The sequence below is a fragment of the Pezoporus flaviventris genome, unplaced genomic scaffold, assembly GCF_033815535.1.
Source record: "Pezoporus flaviventris isolate CSIRO_AGI_PZ_B2104156 unplaced genomic scaffold, CSIRO_AGI_Pfla_v1 ptg000046l, whole genome shotgun sequence".
In the NCBI taxonomy this organism is placed as follows: domain Eukaryota; kingdom Metazoa; phylum Chordata; class Aves; order Psittaciformes; family Psittacidae; genus Pezoporus; species Pezoporus flaviventris.
This window is the reverse complement of record NW_026892594.1, coordinates 3,992,504-4,016,326: the sequence shown is the minus strand read 5'-3', so window position 1 is coordinate 4,016,326 and position 23,823 is coordinate 3,992,504. Positions and strand designations below refer to the sequence as shown.

The 23,823-nt window shown below is 55.5% G+C and overlaps 1 long non-coding RNA gene across 1 annotated transcript in view; it reads right to left on the bottom strand.

Moving 5' to 3' along the window:
- LOC133276753 (uncharacterized) overlaps positions 1 to 23,823 on the bottom strand; it is a 108,856-nt gene that overhangs the window by 6,793 nt on the left and 78,240 nt on the right. Inside the window, exon 2 of the long non-coding RNA XR_009745988.1 lies at positions 18,237 to 18,305. This is a non-coding gene — a long non-coding RNA (uncharacterized LOC133276753). The remainder of the gene's footprint in view (positions 1 to 18,236; positions 18,306 to 23,823) is intronic.

Below are 23,823 nucleotides of genomic sequence, written 5' to 3'. Positions count from 1 at the left end.
ATACTGTTATACCAAGAAGGAGTGGCTGAATACCACTCCTATATATGTGTGAACTGCGTCACAAATAAAGAAGTTGCTTATCACCCATATGGGGTTGGCCTGTCTGCTTCTCCTCGCCGCTTACAAATGGCGCCCGAACAGGGACGCGGACTACAGGGCCCTGGTCGCTGGGGACCCGGTTTACAGGGCCTCGACTAGCGAGGACCCGGGATACAGGGTCCCGGTCAGTGGGGACCTGGATTACAGGGCCCCGACTAGCGGGGAGCCGGATGACAGGGCCCCGGTCGACGGGGACCCGGATTACAGGCTCCCCACTAGCGGGGACCCAGAATACAGGGCCCCGACTAGCGGGGACCGGGAATACAGGGCCCCGACTAGCGGGGACCTGGATACAGGGCCCCGACTAGCGGGGACCCGCGATACAGGGCCCCGACTAGCGGGGAGCCGGATGACAGGGCCCCGGTCGACGGGGACCCGGATTACAGGCTCCCCACTAGCGGGGACCCAGAATACAGGGCCCCGACTAGCGGGGACTGGGAATACAGGGCCCCGACTAGCGGGGACCTGGATACAGGGCCCCGACTAGCGGGGACCCGCGATACAGGGCCCCGACTAGCGGGGACCTGGATACAGGGCCCCGACTAGCGGGGACCCGGAATACAGGGCCCCGGTTTAACGGGGACCCGGATACAGGGCCCCGGTCGACGGGGACCCGGGATACAGAGCCCCAACTAGCGGGGACCTGGATACAGGGCCCCGGTCGACGGGGACCCGGAACGGCGAGTGAGCGGCGCCGGCTGCAGCGGCCGGGAAGCGCGGGCAATGCTGCTGCGGTGGCGTGATGGACCCGGGTGCTTGGACCAACCGAAAGAAATCCGCCGCTGGGGCGAACCAGACACTGCTGCATCGGGAGGCCGATCCGGAGACCGAGGTTACAGGACGACCCAGAAGAAGACGATCCGGAAAAGGCTGGCCATGAAAATGGACCGAGAGGTAGCCCTGGACTTATTACAGTGCTTTTTATAAAAGCGGGGAACTGAGCCCTGAACGTTTTGCAGTGCTTTTTATAAAAGCGGGGAATTGAGCCTGAGACTCTAAAGCAGCTAGCAGGTCTACTGGCTGTAGGGAAGGCTAAGGGAGTTTTTTTGCAGATCCTTATACAATATTTGAGGAGAGTGAGTGGCGAAAGTTTGGTGATGAACTATTTGACTCAGTGCTTAATGATTATAAATAGGCAAAGAAACTCGGTAAACCACGGAGGGAAGTAATGAACTGTATAAAAAGATACAAGGCAGAAAAGAAAACTGCCGCGGTAGCAACGGAGAAACTAGGAACAGACGTCCCCGGTCGGTTGAAACCGGGGGAAGATTACAACTCGTTTCCCCCAACTCGCGCGAGCACAGGGTTCCCCCCCCCCCCCCCCCTTTTCTTCCCCCCTTTTCTCCCCCTCCATCAGAAGGTGCCGCGGAGGAGGTGTAACCCCCTGCTTCCCCACCACCCCAGTTCCGAAAGTAGGGACTTTGAAAAGGACAGAGAAAGTATATTAGAAGGGATACGTATGATAAAAGTCGAGGAATCCGAAAGAAAGAGGGCGGTGCCTCGGCGCCGGATCGATTGCGGCGCCACTGTGAAGCCCGCAGTAGAAAATAGGGATCATGCGCGAGCGGGAGATTTAAAGGAACCGCGAGCCTTTCCAACCCACTATGCCCTAGAGTGAAAAAAAATTTAACTCAGTCACGGAGGAGCCAGGTCTGCAGATGGCCACATACCGAACGAGAGACATCTGATAAGAAAGACACAGCTGCGAGCAGCGGAGACCCCGAGTTCAGCGCAGGATCAGCCCCCGAATCCCCTGAATCCGAGCCAGATCTATATCCTCTGCTTCCAGACCCTGACTCTTCATCTCCCGGGTCGGTCTGCTCAGACTTACTGGCCCTGGAGACGCTCAGCTGTAACAATGGGTAACCAAAGATGCGAACATCACTGGGGAATTTTCTGCAATGGGCATCTTTGCAGATCCTGTGTTTACTACACAGCAGGGGGCTAAAGAGTGGGAAGCTCTTGATCTCAAAATAGTTAAGGAGGCCTGACAAACAGTGACCACGTATGCGTTAAAATCCTCTTATACTCAAGCTGTATACGTTATGATTTTTTCCTTGCAATTGACAGGGGGAGCCCATACAGTTTCTCTGTGATACTCATGTACTAGAAGTTGGTAAATATAAGTATGTCCAGGTTTCTATCAACCCTTGGAGACCTCTGTAGATACTGCTGGCCACTTCTTCCAGCACAGGCAGGCTACCTGTGTCGGAATGAGTGTGCATTTTGGTCAGTATAAAAGCCCAAGCCTCATACGATGTGGGGGAGGCAGAGCCTCTGCGGGGACGCCCGCTAAGGTTGAGCCTGCCACCTCGCACTGCAGTGATGCTTCTCGGAGCTGGTTTGCTGTTAGTCTCCACAGGGTCCTTGTGCCACGTTCTGCACGTGGGACTGTAGTGGGGAAAAAAAAAGGGGGGGGGGGAGAGAGTAATGATGTTACATTTAACTTTAACCTGTCTAACCTGTCTACTTCTGAAGAACTGATAACCTGGGGGAGGGGGTATATTTGTGTCCTCCTGCCTACAGGTCCATGGTGAATGCCTGCAAAGTTTGTCAAGCCTTCCCATGAGCTGGACAGACGAATGGAAAAACCTGATGCCTCAGCTACAGGAGCTGACCCTGATTACCCCAAGCAGAATGAGATAGAGGAAGAGAAAGAACAAATAACTGCAAAACATCACTTGGGGGCAACTGAAAAGTAACATCCTGAATATGTGTGCTTGTAAAGTAGCTATTATTAGAGGTTGTGATTTTGTGTATAAAACCACCTGTATTTACTAGCTAGTTGCTAGTAAGAAACTGCACCTTGTATTGTATAGATTGGTCACTTGTAAAAGAGTTGTTAGAGTATGGAAATTTGCAGTAGCTGCTAGAAAATGCTAAGGCAAAAGCTAGAAAAATTTTAATACAATGGTAGTGTTATAAAGCAGGTGATGGAACAAATTAAGAGGGGGGAGAATTCCACTGGTAAGAAATTTCTTTGGGTGGTCCCTCGCTGTCATCAGCATCTTCAACTGCTGCTGCACCCTGTAATAGTTACTCTGCTAATGTAAATGTGTGTGTGCCTTGCTGTAGTAGCGACTTGTCACTGGATAAAGCAGGTGAAACTGTGCCTTGACAGCAAGGTGCAAGGACTGAGGCTGACCAAATGCCTGCCACCACAATCAAGGGCAAGACTGGGTTGGCTTCTGTGTTTGCCACCAAGAAGAACCTTTAGCTCCGCTGCTGGCTGCAACCCAGCAGGCGTGGAGCGGTGGGGACACACGTCATGCCAGACCTTGATGTGAAGGAACAGAGAGCTATACAGCCTGTTACCGGAGAGCCATACAGCAGAAAAAAAGGGCAGGACCAGGCAGTCTCTGGTTGGCATATGTTGGAGACATAATCTAGCCCAGATCCCCTGCTCAAGTAGGGTCACCCAAACCATATATAGAACATAAAGGGGGAAGATGCGGAGACAGTGTTCTCACGGGAGAATGCATAACTGGTACATAAACTTTGAATAGTCCTGAAAGATACAGCAAGGCCATGAGAGGCCTGAAGAAGCTTAAGCAAGCAAGATAAGAGGCTGGAATTCACCAAGTTAATGAGAACTGTGGACTGTTGGCAAGCTTTCAAGGTTGAGTTCTCACACCTGTGTTTAACCAATTATATGTTAGTCACTAAGGGTCTTCAAAACATGTATCCAATCATAATATGCCAAATCACTGTAAGTGCTTCAGCCGGGCCTTGGCTCAACTAAGCAGACTGGGTTGCTGAGTTGCTAAGCAAATCCTACATCAAAGGCAATTTATGATTTGTTTTAACGTTGACTCTGTAAGACATGCAACACTGCAGAAGCTTTTGTTGTTGGAACAGGGACATGGATGTGAAAAGTTTGTTGGAATGTGTTGTATGAGTCTCTGATTATGCTAATTCGATGCACGCACAGCTGAGAACCCTGGCTCAGCTTACCCAGCAATAGTAAATGAGCAATATCCTAAGAATAACTAGATGGTTGTCTTCACGCGGCATTACAGGTTGAGTCAAACACTGTTTAAAAGTATTGCACTTATGTATCATTGATTGGGTTAATCATCGTAGCTATTAGACATGTTTATAGTTGTGTGATAAAACAGGTGAACAGAATAACCCATAGTGCCTTGCTTGCACAAAGAAAAAGGGGGGAATTGCTGCAGAATGACTCTAAGAGCAGGACCATAGAGTTCTGGAGGACTGTGTAAGCAAGGCAGGGGGTGGCCCCCACAGGTGGCCAGAGACCGGACCTGGGAGGAGAATGTGGAGGAAGCTGTGTGGGGGCTAACCAATACTGTTGTGCCAAGAAGGAGTGGCTGAATACCACTCCTATATATGTGTGAACTGTGTCACAAATAAAGGAGAAGTTGCTTATCACCCATATTGGGTTGGCCTGTCTGCTTCTCCTCGCCGCTTACATTTCCCCTTGGTGTTTTTCATGTGCCTTAGCATGCCTTCCAGGAGAATTTTCTCCAAGATTTTGCCAGGCACACAAGTGAGACTGACTGCTCTGTAGTTCCCTGGGTCATGCAGGAGACTCTGGGGACGCAGGCTCCCAAACAGGGCTTTTCCAGGCCAGAGAGTGCCAGTGGAGCGCAGCAGCTTGGTGGGCACAGGTGCTTGTATGTGGGGTGGCCAGGGGCTGCTCCTGCAGTGACACGTGGCCACAGGCCAGGGATGCTGCCGAGCCCTCCTTGTGTGTGATGGGGAGTTTCCGAGCCAGGGTTCCACACTCAGCCCACACAGGTGCTTGGGTGAACATGAGGAATTATTTATTGGCTGCTGGGCCCACAGGGTGCTAGGGCTTCAGCGGGGGACGCCCAGTTGTGCGTGGCTCCTGGGGTTTGAGTTTGACGGAAGGGGGCAGGAGGGGCTGGACGAGCCGCGGTGCCTGGGGAAGGCTGCCCTGGGTCGGGTTCCTCCTGCCTGTACCCTCCTTGCCCTTGAGCACAGGCTGCTGCTTGTCCTGCCGGCGGCTGGTGTTGCCCAGCAGCTCGGTTGCATTGTCACCATCCTGCTGGGAAGGAGAGAGGGGTCTGGCTAAAGCACGGGGCAGTATTGATCATTCCCAAGCAACCCTCCACACGCAGCCCTCCTGGGGAAACTGAGGCACGAATCCCCCCATCCCAAATACTCAGCATCACACTCCCAGCCTCATTTGCCCCCTCCAGATCCCTTCCTTCTTCATCCCTACCTTCCTGTGGAGCACAGCGGACGGCCTGAGAGTCCGTGGGGTGCTGGGTGAGACAGGCTGGGGAGCAGTGTTCTGGTCCCCGCACTGCCACGGCACGCTGGGGTTCCAGCAGCGAGCCGCCTGCTCCCTGCAGGATGGGAAATAGGGGGACTCAGCACCCAGCACTGTGGTCTGCCAGGGTGGGGGACAGGGCGTATGTGGGCAGCCTGCCCAGGCACCCACAGAGCCTTCTATCCCCACCCAGGGAAGAGCTCTCCCGCCAGGGCAGGGCCACCCTGCACCCTGGCAGGGGATGGGTCCCAAGTCCCCTACCTCTTGCTTTCCCCTGGTTTGAGGGAACGAGGAATTTTCTCAGTGACGCGGGAGGTCAGCCGTGGCGCGGGTGGGATGGGCTTGACGGGCCTGTGGAAACCAAGAGCCACCGGTGGGTGACAGGGGACAAATGATCCAGCCCGCCTCAAGGCAGTGCCCCAAAATCCACGGGCTTTCACCCTATGGCATCCCCCTGCCCACTGCCCTCAGGGAAGGGTCCCCATCCCCCCACTCGTGGGCAGAGCATTAGAGGGGTCTCAGCAGGGTCAACCCCCCCACACTGACTCCCAGAACCCTGTGCCTGTCAGGCGGAGCTCTCAGCATCCGTCTCCTCCCGTGCCACCCGTGCAGCCCCTCGATGCTCCAGGGACAGGTGCTACTTACGAGGCAGGCACCCTCACGTTGAGCTGCCGGTCACAGGACAGGCGCCGGGAATCGGCATTGGAAGGCTGCCTGGGCAGGGGAGGAAAGGGCTGGGTGAGCTGGGAAACGTGGGTTTCAGCCCGGTTTGTAGCCTAGCACCCAAGCAAGGTCCCAACCCCCTGGCTGCTTACAGAAGAATGGCGGGAGGATGAGGGAGAGCAGTTGGAGGTTGGCTCCAAAAACCACCACCATCAGTGCGAACTACTGCCATGGGCACTCAGAGCACCATAGGAACCGGGGGTGCTGGCACGGCCAAAGTGGCAACGGGGCGAGTGCTGTCTCTGAAGCCACCACTGTCCCCATCACACTCACGTCTTAATGCCAGCCGCATTGTTAGCCTCTCTCGGCGGTGCCTTCTCCGTGACCTGCTCCAGACTTCTCTTCCACTGCTCCTCCAGCTGCTGCTGGAAAGGCCCCAGCTCCTTGCGGTCCAGCTGCAGGCACACACACTCCCCTCAGCCAGCGGCCCCAGCTTGGGGCACTGCGGCGCCCAGAGAAAAGCCAGGAGCAGGAATCCTCAGAGGGATACAGCCTTGGGCCACCAAGCCCCAGAGGTGCCAGTTTGGCTCGGGGGGGTTGGGCCACCCCTCACCTTGGAGGCCATCTCTTCCCGCAGCTGATGACGGACTTGCTGCAGCTCCTGCTCCTGGGCCTTCAAGCGGCTCAGCACCTCCTGGTCCTGATGCAGGGAGGAAGACGACAGGGTAGTGCCATGCAAGGGGGGGGTGCCTGTCCCTTGGGAACAGACCCGGCTTAATGGGCAAGTGACCACGGGCTCTCAGTGCCAGCAGGACATCTGCAGCACAGCTGCAATTTCCCTCCATGCTGCTGACTCGTACAACCCTATCTGGGGGGAGGAGCAAGGGGCTCTCCCCACATTTCACAGAAGCACAACCAGCTGCGGGGCAGGGGAGGTCCCAGCAGCCTCTTCCGAAGCCCCCCATGCCACCATCTCCATCAGCTCCTGCTTCAGCTTCTGAAGCGCGGACGTGAGCTGGGAGCAGTGGTGGGGCAGAGTCAGGGCATGGTGCCAGTGTCTTCCCAGACCAGGGGCTCTTCTTCTGCCCCTCCCTGCCCAAACCCCCAAGCATCCCCACGTGCCCCCTGGGGACTGCCACCGGCTCACCTTCCACACCTTCTGCTTTAAGTCACTTGCCAGGCCCTGCAGGGAGGACGCCTGGCCACGGAGCTCCTCAAGCTTGATGGCGATGCTCTCCTGGCCTGCAAGAACATGGGCCAAGGGGACACACTGTCAGTGAGGGGGTCTCACCTTCAAGGCCAGGCTCTGAGGGCAACGAGCCCCCGACCCAGGCTCTCAAACATCCCACCAGACCTCACAGCTCCCACCTTCCTCCTGCTGGTGCAGCAGCTCGGACCGCAGCATCTCCAGCTCAGCGCGGTCCGACTTGGTGGCTTGCAGCTGCGCCGCCTGCTTCTTTAGCTGATCATAGAGGCTGTGAAGAGTCTCGAACTCAGCCTCCATCATCGAGGTGGAGGAACTGCTGGAGCCGGAGGATTCTGACGATCCGCACGCCTCTTGCAGCTGGCCCATGGCCCTGGGATGCACACTGGAGCTAGGGGCTATTGGCTGCGTCCCTGCTCCCTGGAGGTCTGCCCAGGAAACCCTTTTTCTGGAACGCATCCCTGGGCTGCGGGTCTTGCTGGAAACAAGACAAGACTTTCTCCGTGGAGCCTTGGCCGCGGCGACAGCAGCTCCAACTTCTTTCTTTGATCTCCAGGCAGGGGTGGCAGCAAGAGAAGGCTTTCTCCATACAGCCCTGTCCTCACGGTCAGCAGCTCCAGCCCATCTCCATGAGATGTTGGGCTGACCACTGCGACTTGCAGACCTGCTGGTTGAGCTGGTGCTCTGAGCAGTAGGGGCTGCACGCTCTGTCCCTGGTTCCTTGGGACGCAGCGCTGAGCTTGCCCTGTGCAGGGTGTCCATGTCCAAAGTGGAGGACTTGGTGAGGGCAGACCGGGCTCTGTAGTCCTCCTGGGAAGAGGCGGCAAAGGGGAGCAGGTTTGTGGACAGAAGTGCAGCAGCAAGGGCAGAGCCAGGGCTCCCCGCACGGTCCCCAGCTCTGTCCCCAGCCGCCCCGGGCTGAACTCACACACTTTCACACTGCCCGCTCAGAGCCCCCTTCCCACTCCTCCCTCGCTGGGTGGCACCCAGGGTGATGGACACAGGGTTACGCAGGGAGGGGGCGATGGGCACAGGGACCCCAGCAGCAGCTCAGCAAGCCAAGCCCCTTCCCGACTGCCTCGTTCATGCCACCGATCCCCTCCGGGAGAGGCTGGGACAGAGCCATGTCCTAGGAGAGGAGGGCGGCGGGGGTTGAGCCCCAGGGGAGGGCCCCTGCAGACCAGGAGCTGGGTCCCCGGCCCTGCCCCTTGGGACACCCGGGAAAAGCCTGTGCCTGAGCAGCTCAGTGCCGTGCAGGGTGAGGCCCCTCTCCAGTACCCCGCAGTGCCGGGTTTAGCCCTGGGGCGAGCCAAGGAGACTGGGGGTGGAGATGAGGCCCATGAGGTGCTGACGGTGCCTCTCAGGTGCCTGAGGAGTGGACACGGCTCCCACCCATGTGTCAGGAGTGGGGAAGACAGGGATGGAGAGGATGGTGGGGCCAGAGCTCCAGGGCTGTGGAGCCCATGGGACTTGGGAGAGCCCCTACCTCAGAGCTGCTGCTGTCCACGTCTTCCATCTCCTCCAGCTGCCCCACACCGGCAGCCCTGGTGTAAAGTCGGGAGTTGCCAGCGGTGCCCTGCAGCAGGGCTGTCCTGGGCTGCCACCCGCCTGGCTCCAGGCGCTGCTGCCTCACATGCCGGGCCTGGGCCCTGACCCCCTGGGCAGCCTGCCCCCAGTCTGGGACAGGCAGGTCCCCAAGGCCCGTGAGCTCCAGCACAGCCCGCAGTAGGATTCGCAGCTGCATGATATTCACGCGTCCCCCGTTGGAGGTGCTGATGGCAGCGTCCAGCAGCTGAAATAGGCTGAGCGTTGCCATCGCTGCTGCGGTGTTCCACAACGGGAGTCTGACCTGGGGGCAGTAGAGACAGCGGGCAGCCGGCGGCCTTCCTCCTGCCCCTCCGCACCTGCAGCAGTGACTGAGACCACCCTGCCCCCTGCCCGCTATTTATTGGCCACAGCCCGCTGCTCCTCGATGCCCATTGGCCGAGTCCATTGTCCGTTTCCGGGCGACGCCCCGTTGCCATCCCGCAGCTCCAGCGCATCGCTTCGTGTCCCGGGCACACTGGCAGACGCACGAAGCCTGTGTTCCCTTTCCTTGGAGTCGCCGTTCCATTTCCATCCGCAGCCTTTGCCATCCCTCGCAGCTTTCTTCCTCTTTGTCCAAACCAAACGCGCTGGCAGTGCAAACACGAAGCCCAGAGCGACAACATTTGATTTACGCCTCTAAGATTACACGAGGTGACTTGGATTCAAACAGCCCGTCTTCATTCATTCTCATGACCTTGGCATGTCAATCCAGCAGGAATTTCAGGGTTGTTTCGTAACCCTCTGGGAAAACCTGCTGCACTTGCAGCCCCTTTCCTGCAGAGCAAGATGCTGTCCTGAGAGCACAAAGGAAAACAGTCAGTGTAGCAAGGAACAGGAGGGAAGGATGCACTTGATGTCATAATGATCTTAGATCTTAGTTGGTTGATGTGGTTGGAGGAGCCAACAGAGGGTGAGGACCAGAGGTAATTGTTTTCTCACTCCTTGGCAGGGACGGCTGAGTTAGAGACATGCTCTGCAGGCTACTCAAGCCTAAAGTAGCTGTTAACACTAGAGAATCGACAGTGTGAAAACGAGCTCATGCTGAACGAGCCATGGGCTAGATGCAAATTTGGGGTGCTTAAGAAGTGAAGTCAAAAGCTTTTTGTGCAGGCGACTCTCTCCGAGTCAGACCTCCTGCTAGACCAAGAGCTAGCTCGTGGATGCAATGGAGCAAGTCAGAAGGCACCATATGCCTGCTCTGGGCTTACTCTTTCCCTTTGTGATGCAGCCTTACCCCTTAACACTCCCCGTTCAACCCGAGTAGATGACCTCAGAGAGTTGAGTACAACCCAAAAGGACCAGTGACACTTCCTTTGGGGCTTGGTTTTCTGCTTGATGGCGCTTATGGAAACACCACTTTGTGGCACGTGGCCATTGCCAATAGGATACATGAGAAAACCCTAAATTCCAATGTTATGGATGCAGAGCTCAATGCTTGTTTTCACTATGACTTCCTAGACAGATATTCCTGTGTCCATACTAAGCAAGTGGGGACATTTGAAATGCGTCTTTCCAGGAGTATGTGAACAAGAGGCAGTGAGTCACAAACTGCGGTGAGCTAAACTCAGCATTCCCTTTGTTCTGTGTGCTTCTGCACCAACATGGCTTTGAAAGTGTTGTATATGGGCAGCACCCATCTTTCCGAGTAGGGAACAGGGAGGGCTGATGGGTCTGCAGGTCTAACTGGAGCAGGGTGAGACAATGAACCACAACAATGGGCTAATTCTTCACTGACGAACAAAGATCTTCCTCACACAGAAGCAGGCAGGAACCCATCAAGGAAATGCAGAAACCTGCATGCAGCCAGGTCAGACCTCAGCTCAGCTGCCTCTTTGATGCCTTTCCTATGACAAAGGTATTGCCATAGGACACCAAATTCACAGTGAGGATCCACTGCCAGGACCCATCCCTCAATGGGGGATATTTGCCAGGGCAGAGAAAGTAGCTGATGATGTTAGAGAAGCCTTGTGTCAAGGCAAGCTGCAGCAGCAGTCCACCAGATGGGTCTAACCAGAGGCTGTTTTGCTCTTGAAAAGCAAAAGCAGAAGTATCTGCTGGCACCTGCGAGGAAACCAGCCCAGCAGAACAGCTTTGTGCGAGATGCATCTGAAATCAAGACTGGCTGATAAGAGCAGATCCCATTAGTAATAAATCTTTGGAGGCCGTTTAGGTGTTTCTGCATGTTTAATTTCCCACCTACAGCTCTTTTTTCTTCCTTTCACTCCTTTATCTGCAAAAACTCTCTGTTTAAAGACAGAGCCTTCTCTGGAAAGGGACTTTTGACAAGAGCCTGTAGGGACAGGACAAGGAGTAATAGCTTTAAGCTGAAAAGGGTTAGATTTAGATTGGATATCAGGCAGAAGCTCTTCCCTGTGAGGGTGCTGAGGCGCTGGCACAGGGTGCCCAGAGAAGCTGTGGCTGCCCCATCCCTGGCAGTCTTCAAGGCCACATTGGACAGGGCTTGGAGCGAGCTGCTCTAGTGGAGGGAGTCCCAGGACCCAAAGGTAGTGAGGGAGAAGGAGTCAGAGAGCAGTCATGTCCGACCTCAAATGTCAAAAGGCAAGTCGATATGAAACCAAGGGCCAGATGTAAAAGACCCGGACAGTTACTCAGAATAAGACCAAAATAGAGGTCAATGCACTTAGGGCTCATTCTGGTAAATGCAGAGCTGTTGCCATCATTTACAGGATCCTGGGAGGTGAGGTACAAGAAACACAGCACTGAGCACATGATGCTTACTTCTGGTACCACTCCCACACTTCATTCCTGGGTGTGGAATTATAGAATGGAATAGTTTGGATTGGAAGGGCCCTTCAAAGCCCATCTAGTCCACCCCACCTGCAATAAGCAGGGAGAGCTAGATCAGCTTACCCACGGATATTCCCTGTGGAATGCTTTATTTGGAAAGCATGTTGAGTTGCCACAAACTTGCCATTAAATTCCGTGCATTTGTTTAATATAAACATTTCAAAAGGTAATTCTTCTGTAGTCTTAAATAAGGTAACACCCCTCGTTACTGCAACCTAGGGCAACTGCTCAGCCAGATTCTTTATAGAATCATAGAAGAGTTTGGGTTGGAAAGGGCCTTAAGATCATCCAGTTCCAACCCCCCTGCCACGAGCAGGGACACCTCACACTAAACCATCTCACCCAATGCTTTGCCCAACCTGCCCTTGAACACTGCCAGGGATGGAGCATTCACAACCTCCCTGGGCAACCCATTCCAGGGCCCCCCACCCTCACAGGAAAGAACTTCCTCCTTCCAGACAATCTAAACTTCCCCTGTTTAAGTTTCAACCTGTTACCCCTTGTCCTGTCACTACGGTCCCTAATGAAGAGTCCCTCCCCACCATCCCTATAGGCCCCCTTCAGATACTGGAAGGCTTCTCGGAGGTCTCCACGCATCCTTCTCTTCTCCAGGCTGAACAGCCCCAACTTTCTCAGCCTGTCTTCATACAGGAGGTGCTCTGTGGCAGAATGACTCTAAGAGCAGGACCATAGAGTTCTGGAGGACTGTGCAAGCAAGGCAGGGGGTGGCCCCCACAGGTGGCCGGAGACCGGACCTGGGAGGAGAATGTGGAGGAAGCTGTGGGGGCTAACCAATACTGTTATACCAAGAAGGAGTGGCTGAATACCACTCCTATATATGTGTGAACTGCGTCACAAATAAAGAAGTTGCTTATCACCCATATGGGGTTGGCCTGTCTGCTTCTCCTCGCCGCTTACAAATGGCGCCCGAACAGGGACGCGGACTACAGGGCCCTGGTCGCTGGGGACCCGGTTTACAGGGCCTCGACTAGCGAGGACCCGGGATACAGGGTCCCGGTCAGTGGGGACCCGGATTACAGGGCCCCGACTAGCGGGGAGCCGGATGACAGGGCCCCGGTCGACGGGGACCCGGATTACAGGCTCCCCACTAGCGGGGACCCAGAATACAGGGCCCCGACTAGCGGGGACCGGGAATACAGGGCCCCGACTAGCGGGGACCTGGATACAGGGCCCCGACTAGCGGGGACCCGCGATACAGGGCCCCGACTAGCGGGGACCTGGATACAGGGCCCCGACTAGCGGGGACCCGGAATACAGGGCCCCGGTTTAACGGGGACCCGGATACAGGGCCCCGGTCGACGGGGACCCGGGATACAGAGCCCCAACTAGCGGGGACCTGGATACAGGGCCCCGGTCGACGGGGACCCGGAACGGCGAGTGAGCGGCGCCGGCTGCAGCGGCCGGGAAGCGCGGGCAATGCTGCTGCGGTGGCGTGATGGACCCGGGTGCTTGGACCAACCGAAAGAAATCCGCCGCTGGGGCGAACCAGACACTGCTGCATCGGGAGGCCGATCCGGAGACCGAGGTTACAGGACGACCCAGAAGAAGACGATCCGGAAAAGGCTGGCCATGAAAATGGACCGAGAGGTAGCCCTGGACTTATTACAGTGCTTTTTATAAAAGCGGGGAACTGAGCCCTGAACGTTTTGCAGTGCTTTTTATAAAAGCGGGGAATTGAGCCTGAGACTCTAAAGCAGCTAGCAGGTCTACTGGCTGTAGGGAAGGCTAAGGGAGTTTTTTTGCAGATCCTTATACAATATTTGAGGAGAGTGAGTGGCGAAAGTTTGGTGATGAACTATTTGACTCAGTGCTTAATGATTATAAATAGGCAAAGAAACTCGGTAAACCACGGAGGGAAGTAATGAACTGTATAAAAAGATACAAGGCAGAAAAGAAAACTGCCGCGGTAGCAACGGAGAAACTAGGAACAGACGTCCCCGGTCGGTTGAAACCGGGGGAAGATTACAACTCGTTTCCCCCAACTCGCGCGAGCACAGGGTTCCCCCCCCCCCCCTTTTCTTCCCCCCTTTTCTCCCCCTCCATCAGAAGGTGCCGCGGAGGAGGTGTAACCCCCTGCTTCCCCACCACCCCAGTTCCGAAAGTAGGGACTTTGAAAAGGACAGAGAAAGTATATTAGAAGGGATACGTATGATAAAAGTCGAGGAATCCGAAAGAAAGAGGGCGGTGCCTCGGCGCCGGATCGATTGCGGCGCCACTGTGAAGCCCGCAGTAGAAAATAGGGATCATGCGCGAGCGGGAGATTTAAAGGAACCGCGAGCCTTTCCAACCCACTATGCCCTAGAGTGAAAAAAAATTTAACTCAGTCACGGAGGAGCCAGGTCTGCAGATGGCCACATACCGAACGAGAGACATCTGATAAGAAAGACACAGCTGCGAGCAGCGGAGACCCCGAGTTCAGCGCAGGATCAGCCCCCGAATCCCCTGAATCCGAGCCAGATCTATATCCTCTGCTTCCAGACCCTGACTCTTCATCTCCCGGGTCGGTCTGCTCAGACTTACTGGCCCTGGAGACGCTCAGCTGTAACAATGGGTAACCAAAGATGCGAACATCACTGGGGAATTTTCTGCAATGGGCATCTTTGCATATCCTGTGTTTACTACACAGCAGGGGGCTAAAGAGTGGGAAGCTCTTGATCTCAAAATAGTTAAGGAGGCCTGACAAACAGTGACCACGTATGCGTTAAAATCCTCTTATACTCAAGCTGTATACGTTATGATTTTTTCCTTGCAATTGACAGGGGGAGCCCATACAGTTTCTCTGTGATACTCATGTACTAGAAGTTGGTATATATAAGTATGTCCAGGTTTCTATCAACCCTTGGAGACCTCTGTAGATACTGCTGGCCACTTCTTCCAGCACAGGCAGGCTACCTGTGTCGGAATGAGTGTGCATTTTGGTCAGTATAAAAGCCCAAGCCTCATACGATGTGGGGGAGGCAGAGCCTCTGCGGGGACGCCCGCTAAGGTTGAGCCTGCCACCTCGCACTGCAGTGATGCTTCTCGGAGCTGGTTTGCTGTTAGTCTCCACAGGGTCCTTGTGCCACGTTCTGCACGTGGGACTGTAGTGGGGAAAAAAAAAGGGGGGGGGGGAGAGAGTAATGATGTTACATTTAACTTTAACCTGTCTAACCTGTCTACTTCTGAAGAACTGATAACCTGGGGGAGGGGGTATATTTGTGTCCTCCTGCCTACAGGTCCATGGTGAATGCCTGCAAAGTTTGTCAAGCCTTCCCATGAGCTGGACAGACGAATGGAAAAACCTGATGCCTCAGCTACAGGAGCTGACCCTGATTACCCCAAGCAGAATGAGATAGAGGAAGAGAAAGAACAAATAACTGCAAAACATCACTTGGGGGCAACTGAAAAGTAACATCCTGAATATGTGTGCTTGTAAAGTAGCTATTATTAGAGGTTGTGATTTTGTGTATAAAACCACCTGTATTTACTAGCTAGTTGCTAGTAAGAAACTGCACCTTGTATTGTATAGATTGGTCACTTGTAAAAGAGTTGTTAGAGTATGGAAATTTGCAGTAGCTGCTAGAAAATGCTAAGGCAAAAGCTAGAAAAATTTTAATACAATGGTAGTGTTATAAAGCAGGTGATGGAACAAATTAAGAGGGGGGAGAATTCCACTGGTAAGAAATTTCTTTGGGTGGTCCCTCGCTGTCATCAGCATCTTCAACTGCTGCTGCACCCTGTAATAGTTACTCTGCTAATGTAAATGTGTGTGTGCCTTGCTGTAGTAGCGACTTGTCACTGGATAAAGCAGGTGAAAGTGTGCCTTGACAGCAAGGTGCAAGGACTGAGGCTGACCAAATGCCTGCCACCACAATCAAGGGCAAGACTGGGTTGGCTTCTGTGTTTGCCACCAAGAAGAACCTTTAGCTCCGCTGCTGGCTGCAACCCAGCAGGCGTGGAGCGGTGGGGACACACGTCATGCCAGACCTTGATGTGAAGGAACAGAGAGCTATACAGCCTGTTACCGGAGAGCCATACAGCAGAAAAAAAGGGCAGGACCAGGCAGTCTCTGGTTGGCATATGTTGGAGACATAATCTAGCCCAGATCCCCTGCTCAAGTAGGGTCACCCAAACCATATATAGAACATAAAGGGGGAAGATGCGGAGACAGTGTTCTCACGGGAGAATGCATAACTGGTACATAAACTTTGAATAGTCCTGAAAGATACAGCAAGGCCATGAGAGGCCTGAAGAAGCTTAAGCAAGCAAGATAAGAGGCTGGAATTCACCAAGTTAATGAGAACTGTGGACTGTTGGCAAGCTTTCAAGGTTGAGTTCTCACACCTGTGTTTAACCAATTATATGTTAGTCACTAAGGGTCTTCAAAACATGTATCCAATCATAATATGCCAAATCACTGTAAGTGCTTCAGCCGGGCCTTGGCTCAACTAAGCAGACTGGGTTGCTGAGTTGCTAAGCAAATCCTACATCAAAGGCAATTTATGATTTGTTTTAATGTTGACTCTGTAAGACATGCAACACTGCAGAAGCTTTTGTTGTTGGAACAGGGACATGGATGTGAAAAGTTTGTTGGAATGTGTTGTATGAGTCTCTGATTATGCTAATTCGATGCACGCACAGCTGAGAACCCTGGCTCAGCTTACCCAGCAATAGTAAATGAGCAATATCCTAAGAATAACTAGATGGTTGTCTTCACGCGGCATTACAGGTTGAGTCAAACACTGTTTAAAAGTATTGCACTTATGTATCATTGATTGGGTTAATCATCGTAGCTATTAGACATGTTTATAGTTGTGTGATAAAACAGGTGAACAGAATAACCCATAGTGCCTTGCTTGCACAAAGAAAAAGGGGGGAATTGTTGCAGAATGACTCTAAGAGCAGGACCATAGAGTTCTGGAGGACTGTGCAAGCAAGGCAGGGGGTGGCCCCCACAGGTGGCCAGAGACCGGACCTGGGAGGAGAATGTGGAGGAAGCTGTGTGGGGGCTAACCAATACTGTTGTGCCAAGAAGGAGTGGCTGAATACCACTCCTATATATGTGTGAACTGTGTCACAAATAAAGGAGAAGTTGCTTATCACCCATATTGGGTTGGCCTGTCTGCTTCTCCTCGCCGCTTACATTTCCCCTTGGTGTTTTTCATGTGCCTTAGCATGCCTTCCAGGAGAATTTTCTCCAAGATTTTGCCAGGCACACAAGTGAGACTGACTGCTCTGTAGTTCCCTGGGTCATGCAGGAGACTCTGGGGACGCAGGCTCCCAAACAGGGCTTTTCCAGGCCAGAGAGTGCCAGTGGAGCGCAGCAGCTTGGTGGGCACAGGTGCTTGTATGTGGGGTGGCCAGGGGCTGCTCCTGCAGTGACACGTGGCCACAGGCCAGGGATGCTGCCGAGCCCTCCTTGTGTGTGATGGGGAGTTTCCGAGCCAGGGTTCCACACTCAGCCCACACAGGTGCTTGGGTGAACATGAGGAATTATTTATTGGCTGCTGGGCCCACAGGGTGCTAGGGCTTCAGCGGGGGACGCCCAGTCGTGCGTGGCTCCTGGGGTTTGAGTTTGACGGAAGGGGGCAGGAGGGGCTGGACGAGCCGCGGTGCCTGGGGAAGGCTGCCCTGGGTCGGGTTCCTCCTGCCTGTACCCTCCTTGCCCTTGAGCACAGGCTGCTGCTTGTCCTGCCGGCGGCTGGTGTTGCCCAGCAGCTCGGTTGCATTGTCACCATCCTGCTGGGAAGGAGAGAGGGGTCTGGCTAAAGCACGGGGCAGTATTGATCATTCCCAAGCAACCCTCCACACGCAGCCCTCCTGGGGAAACTGAGGCACGAATCCCCCCATCCCAAATACTCAGCATCACACTCCCAGCCTCATTTGCCCCCTCCAGATCCCTTCCTTCTTCATCCCTACCTTCCTGTGGAGCACAGCGGACGGCCTGAGAGTCCGTGGGGTGCTGGGTGAGACAGGCTGGGGAGCAGTGTTCTGGTCCCCGCACTGCCACGGCACGCTGGGGTTCCAGCAGCGAGCCGCCTGCTCCCTGCAGGATGGGAAATAGGGGGACTCAGCACCCAGCACTGTGGTCTGCCAGGGTGGGGGACAGGGCGTATGTGGGCAGCCTGCCCAGGCACCCACAGAGCCTTCTATCCCCACCCAGGGAAGAGCTCTCCCGCCAGGGCAGGGCCACCCTGCACCCTGGCAGGGGATGGGTCCCAAGTCCCCTACCTCTTGCTTTCCCCTGGTTTGAGGGAACGAGGAATTTTCTCAGTGACGCGGGAGGTCAGCCGTGGCGCGGGTGGGATGGGCTTGACGGGCCTGTGGAAACCAAGAGCCACCGGTGGGTGACAGGGGACAAATGATCCAGCCCGCCTCAAGGCAGTGCCCCAAAATCCACGGGCTTTCACCCTATGGCATCCCCCTGCCCACTGCCCTCAGGGAAGGGTCCCCATCCCCCCACTCGTGGGCAGAGCATTAGAGGGGTCTCAGCAGGGTCAACCCCCCCAGACTGACTCCCAGAACCCTGTGCCTGTCAGGCGGAGCTCTCAGCATCCGTCTCCTCCCGTGCCACCCGTGCAGCCCCTCGATGCTCCAGGGACAGGTGCTACTTACGAGGCAGGCACCCTCACGTTGAGCTGCCGGTCACAGGACAGGCACCGGGAATCGGCATTGGAAGGCTGCCTGGGCAGGGGAGGAAAGGGCTGGGTGAGCTGGGAAACGTGGGTTTCAGCCCGGTTTGTAGCCTAGCACCCAAGCAAGGTCCCAACCCCCTGGCTGCTTACAGAAGAATGGCGGGAGGATGAGGGAGAGCAGTTGGAGGTTGGCTCCAAAAACCACCACCATCAGTGCGAACTACTGCCATGGGCACTCAGAGCACCATAGGAACCGGGGGTGCTGGCACGGCCAAAGTGGCAACGGGGCGAGTGCTGTCTCTGAAGCCACCACTGTCCCCATCACACTCACGTCTTAATGCCAGCCGCATTGTTAGCCTCTCTCGGCGGTGCCTTCTCCGTGACCTGCTCCAGACTTCTCTTCCACTGCTCCTCCAGCTGCTGCTGGAAAGGCCCCAGCTCCTTGCGGTCCAGCTGCAGGCACACACACTCCCCTCAGCCAGCGGCCCCAGCTTGGGGCACTGCGGCGCCCAGAGAAAAGCCAGGAGCAGGAATCCTCAGAGGGATACAGCCTTGGGCCACCAAGCCCCAGAGGTGCCAGTTTGGCTCGGGGGGGTTGGGCCACCCCTCACCTTGGAGGCCATCTCTTCCCGCAGCTGATGACGGACTTGCTGCAGCTCCTGCTCCTGGGCCTTCAAGCGGCTCAGCACCTCCTGGTCCTGATGCAGGGAGGAAGACGACAGGGTAGTGCCATGCAAGGGGGGGGTGCCTGTCCCTTGGGAACAGACCCGGCTTAATGGGCAAGTGACCACGGGCTCTCAGTGCCAGCAGGACATCTGCAGCACAGCTGCAATTTCCCTCCATGCTGCTGACTCGTACAACCCTATCTGGGGGGAGGAGCAAGGGGCTCTCCCCACATTTCACAGAAGCACAACCAGCTGCGGGGCAGGGGAGGTCCCAGCAGCCTCTTCCGAAGCCCCCCATGCCACCATCTCCATCAGCTCCTGCTTCAGCTTCTGAAGCGCGGACGTGAGCTGGGAGCAGTGGTGGGGCAGAGTCAGGGCATGGTGCCAGTGTCTTCCCAGACCAGGGGCTCTTCTTCTGCCCCTCCCTGCCCAAACCCCCAAGCATCCCCACGTGCCCCCTGGGGACTGCCACCGGCTCACCTTCCACACCTTCTGCTTTAAGTCACTTGCCAGGCCCTGCAGGGAGGACGCCTGGCCACGGAGCTCCTCAAGCTTGATGGCGATGCTCTCCTGGCCTGCAAGAACATGGGCCAAGGGGACACACTGTCAGTGAGGGGGTCTCACCTTCAAGGCCAGGCTCTGAGGGCAACGAGCCCCCGACCCAGGCTCTCAAACATCCCACCAGACCTCACAGCTCCCACCTTCCTCCTGCTGGTGCAGCAGCTCGGACCGCAGCATCTCCAGCTCAGCGCGGTCCGACTTGGTGGCTTGCAGCTGCGCCGCCTGCTTCTTTAGCTGATCATAGAGGCTGTGAAGAGTCTTGAACTCAGCCTCCATCATCGAGGAGGTGGAGGAACTGCTGGAGCCGGAGGATTCTGACGATCCACACGCCTCTTGCAGCTGGCCCATGGCCCTGGGATGCACACTGGAGCTAGGGGCTATTGGCTGCGTCCCTGCTCCCTGGAGGTCTGCCCAGGAAACCCTTTTTCTGGAACGCATCCCTGGGCTGCGGGTCTTGCTGGAAACAAGACAAGACTTTCTCCGTGGAGCCTTGGCCGCGGCGACAGCAGCTCCAACTTCTTTCTTTGATCTCCAGGCAGGGGTGGCAGCAAGAGAAGGCTTTCTCCATACAGCCCTGTCCTCACGGTCAGCAGCTCCAGCCCATCTCCATGAGATGTTGGGCGGAACACTGCGACTTGCAGACCTGCTGGTTGAGCTGGTGCTCTGAGCAGTAGGGGCTGCACGCTCTGTCCCTGGTTCCTTGGGACGCAGCGCTGAGCTTGCCCTGTGCAGGGTGTCCATGTCCAAAGTGGAGGACTTGGTGAGGGCAGACCGGGCTCTGTAGTCCTCCTGGGAAGAGGCGGCAAAGGGGAGCAGGTTTGTGGACAGAAGTGCAGCAGCAAGGGCAGAGCCAGGGCTCCCCGCACGGTCCCCAGCTCTGTCCCCAGCCGCCCCGGGCTGAACTCACACACTTTCACACTGCCCGCTCAGAGCCCCCTTCCCACTCCTCCCTCGCTGGGTGGCACCCAGGGTGATGGACACAGGGTTACGCAGGGAGGGGGCGATGGGCACAGGGACCCCAGCAGCAGCTCAGCAAGCCAAGCCCCTTCCCGACTGCCTCGTTCATGCCACCGATCCCCTCCGGGAGAGGCTGGGACAGAGCCATGTCCTAGGAGAGGAGGGCGGCGGGGGTTGAGCCCCAGGGGAGGGCCCCTGCAGACCAGGATCTGGGTCCCCGGCCCTGCCCCTTGGGACACCCGGGAAAAGCCTGTGCCTGAGCAGCTCAGTGCCGTGCAGGGTGAGGCCCCTCTCCAGTACCCTGCAGTGCCGGGTTTAGCCCTGGGGCGAGCCAAGGAGACTGGGGGTGGAGATGAGGCCCATGAGGTGCTGACGGTGCCTCTCAGGTGCCTGAGGAGTGGACACGGCTCCCACCCATGTGTCAGGAGTGGGGAAGACAGGGATGGAGAGGATGGTGGGGCCAGAGCTCCAGGGCTGTGGAGCCCATGGGACTTGGGAGAGCCCCTACCTCAGAGCTGCTGCTGTCCACGTCTTCCATCTCCTCCAGCTGCCCCACACCGGCAGCCCTGGTGTAAAGTCGGGAGTTGCCAGCGGTGCCCTGCAGCAGGGCTGTCCTGGGCTGCCACCCGCCTGGCTCCAGGCGCTGCTGCCTCACATGCCGGGCCTGGGCCCTGACCCCCTGGGCAGCCTGCCCCCAGTCTGGGACAGGCAGGTCCCCAAGGCCCGTGAGCTCCAGCACAGCCCGCAGTAGGATTCGCAGCTGCATGATATTCACGCGTCCCCCGTTGGAGGTGCTGATGGCAGCGTCCAGCAGCTGAAATAGGCTGAGCGTTGCCATCGCTGCTGCGGTGTTCCACAACGGGAGTCTGACCTGGGGGCAGTAGAGACAGCGGGCAGCCGGCGGCCTTCCTCCTGCCCCTCCGCACCTGCAGCAGTGACTGAGACCACCCTGCCCCCTGCCCGCTATTTATTGGCCACAGCCCGCTGCTCCTCGATGCCCATTGGCCGAGTCCATTGTCCGTTTCCAGGCGACGCCCCGTTGCCATCCCGCAGCTCCAGCGCATCGCCTCGTGTCCCGGGCACACTGGCAGACGCACGAAGCCTGTGTTCCCTTTCCTTGGAGTCGCCGTTCCATTTCCATCCGCAGCCTTTGCCATCCCTCGCAGCTTTCTTCCTCTTTGTCCAAACCAAACGCGCTGGCAGTGCAAACACGAAGCCCAGAGCGACAACATTTGATTTACGCCTCTAAGATTACACGAGGTGACTTGGATTCAAACAGCCCGTCTTCATTCATTCTCATGACCTTGGCATGTCAATCCAGCAGGAATTTCAGGGTTGTTTCGTAACCCTCTGGGAAAACCTGCTGCACTTGCAGCCCCTTTCCTGCAGAGCAAGATGCTGTCCTGAGAGCACAAAGGAAAACAGTCAGTGTAGCAAGGAACAGGAGGGAAGGATGCACTTGATGTCATAATGATCTTAGATCTTAGTTGGTTGATGTGGTTGGAGGAGCCAACAGAGGGTGAGGACCAGAGGTAATTGTTTTCTCACTCCTTGGCAGGGACGGCTGAGTTAGAGACATGCTCTGCAGGCTACTCAAGCCTAAAGTAGCTGTTAACACTAGAGAATCGACAGTGTGAAAACGAGCTCATGCTGAACGAGCCATGGGCTAGATGCAAATTTGGGGTGCTTAAGAAGTGAAGTCAAAAGCTTTTTGTGCAGGCGACTCTCTCCGAGTCAGACCTCCTGCTAGACCAAGAGCTAGCTCGTGGATGCAATGGAGCAAGTCAGAAGGCACCATATGCCTGCTCTGGGCTTACTCTTTCCCTTTGTGATGCAGCCTTACCCCTTAACACTCCCCATTCAACCCGAGTAGATGACCTCAGAGAGTTGAGTACAACCCGAAAGGACCAGTGACACTTCCTTTGGGGCTTGGTTTTCTGCTTGATGGCGCTTATGGAAACACCACTTTGTGGCACGTGGCCATTGCCAATAGGATACATGAGAAAACCCTAAATTCCAATGTTATGGATGCAGAGCTCAATGCTTGTTTTCACTATGACTTCCTAGACAGATATTCCTGTGTCCATACTAAGCAAGTGGGGACATTTGAAATGCGTCTTTCCAGGAGTATGTGAACAAGAGGCAGTGAGTCACAAACTGCGGTGAGCTAAACTCAGCATTCCCTTTGTTCTGTGTGCTTCTGCACCAACATGGCTTTGAAAGTGTTGTATATGGGCAGCACCCATCTTTCCGAGTAGGGAACAGGGAGGGCTGATGGGTCTGCAGGTCTAACTGGAGCAGGGTGAGACAATGAACCACAACAATGGGCTAATTCTTCACTGACGAACAAAGATCTTCCTCACACAGAAGCAGGCAGGAACCCATCAAGGAAATGCAGAAACCTGCATGCAGCCAGGTCAGACCTCAGCTCAGCTGCCTCTTTGATGCCTTTCCTATGACAAAGGTATTGCCATAGGACACCAAATTCACAGTGAGGATCCACTGCCAGGACCCATCCCTCAATGGGGGATATTTGCCAGGGCAGAGAAAGTAGCTGATGATGTTAGAGAAGCCTTGTGTCAAGGCAAGCTGCAGCAGCAGTCCACCAGATGGGTCTAACCAGAGGCTGTTTTGCTCTTGAAAAGCAAAAGCAGAAGTATCTGCTGGCACCTGCGAGGAAACCAGCCCAGCAGAACAGCTTTGTGCGAGATGCATCTGAAATCAAGACTGGCTGATAAGAGCAGATCCCATTAGTAATAAATCTTTGGAGGCCGTTTAGGTGTTTCTGCATGTTTAATTTCCCACCTACAGCTCTTTTTTCTTCCTTTCACTCCTTTATCTGCAAAAACTCTCTGTTTAAAGACAGAGCCTTCTCTGGAAAGGGACTTTTGACAAGAGCCTGTAGGGACAGGACAAGGAGTAATAGCTTTAAGCTGAAAAGGGTTAGATTTAGATTGGATATCAGGCAGAAGCTCTTCCCTGTGAGGGTGCTGAGGCGCTGGCACAGGGTGCCCAGAGAAGCTGTGGCTGCCCCATCCCTGGCAGTCTTCAAGGCCACATTGGACAGGGCTTGGAGCGAGCTGCTCTAGTGGAGGGAGTCCCAGGACCCAAAGGTAGTGAGGGAGAAGGAGTCAGAGAGCAGTCATGTCCGACCTCAAATGTCAAAAGGCAAGTCGATATGAAACCAAGGGCCAGATGTAAAAGACCCGGACAGTTACTCAGAATAAGACCAAAATAGAGGTCAATGCACTTAGGGCTCATTCTGGTAAATGCAGAGCTGTTGCCATCATTTACAGGATCCTGGGAGGTGAGGTACAAGAAACACAGCACTGAGCACATGATGCTTACTTCTGGTACCACTCCCACACTTCATTCCTGGGTGTG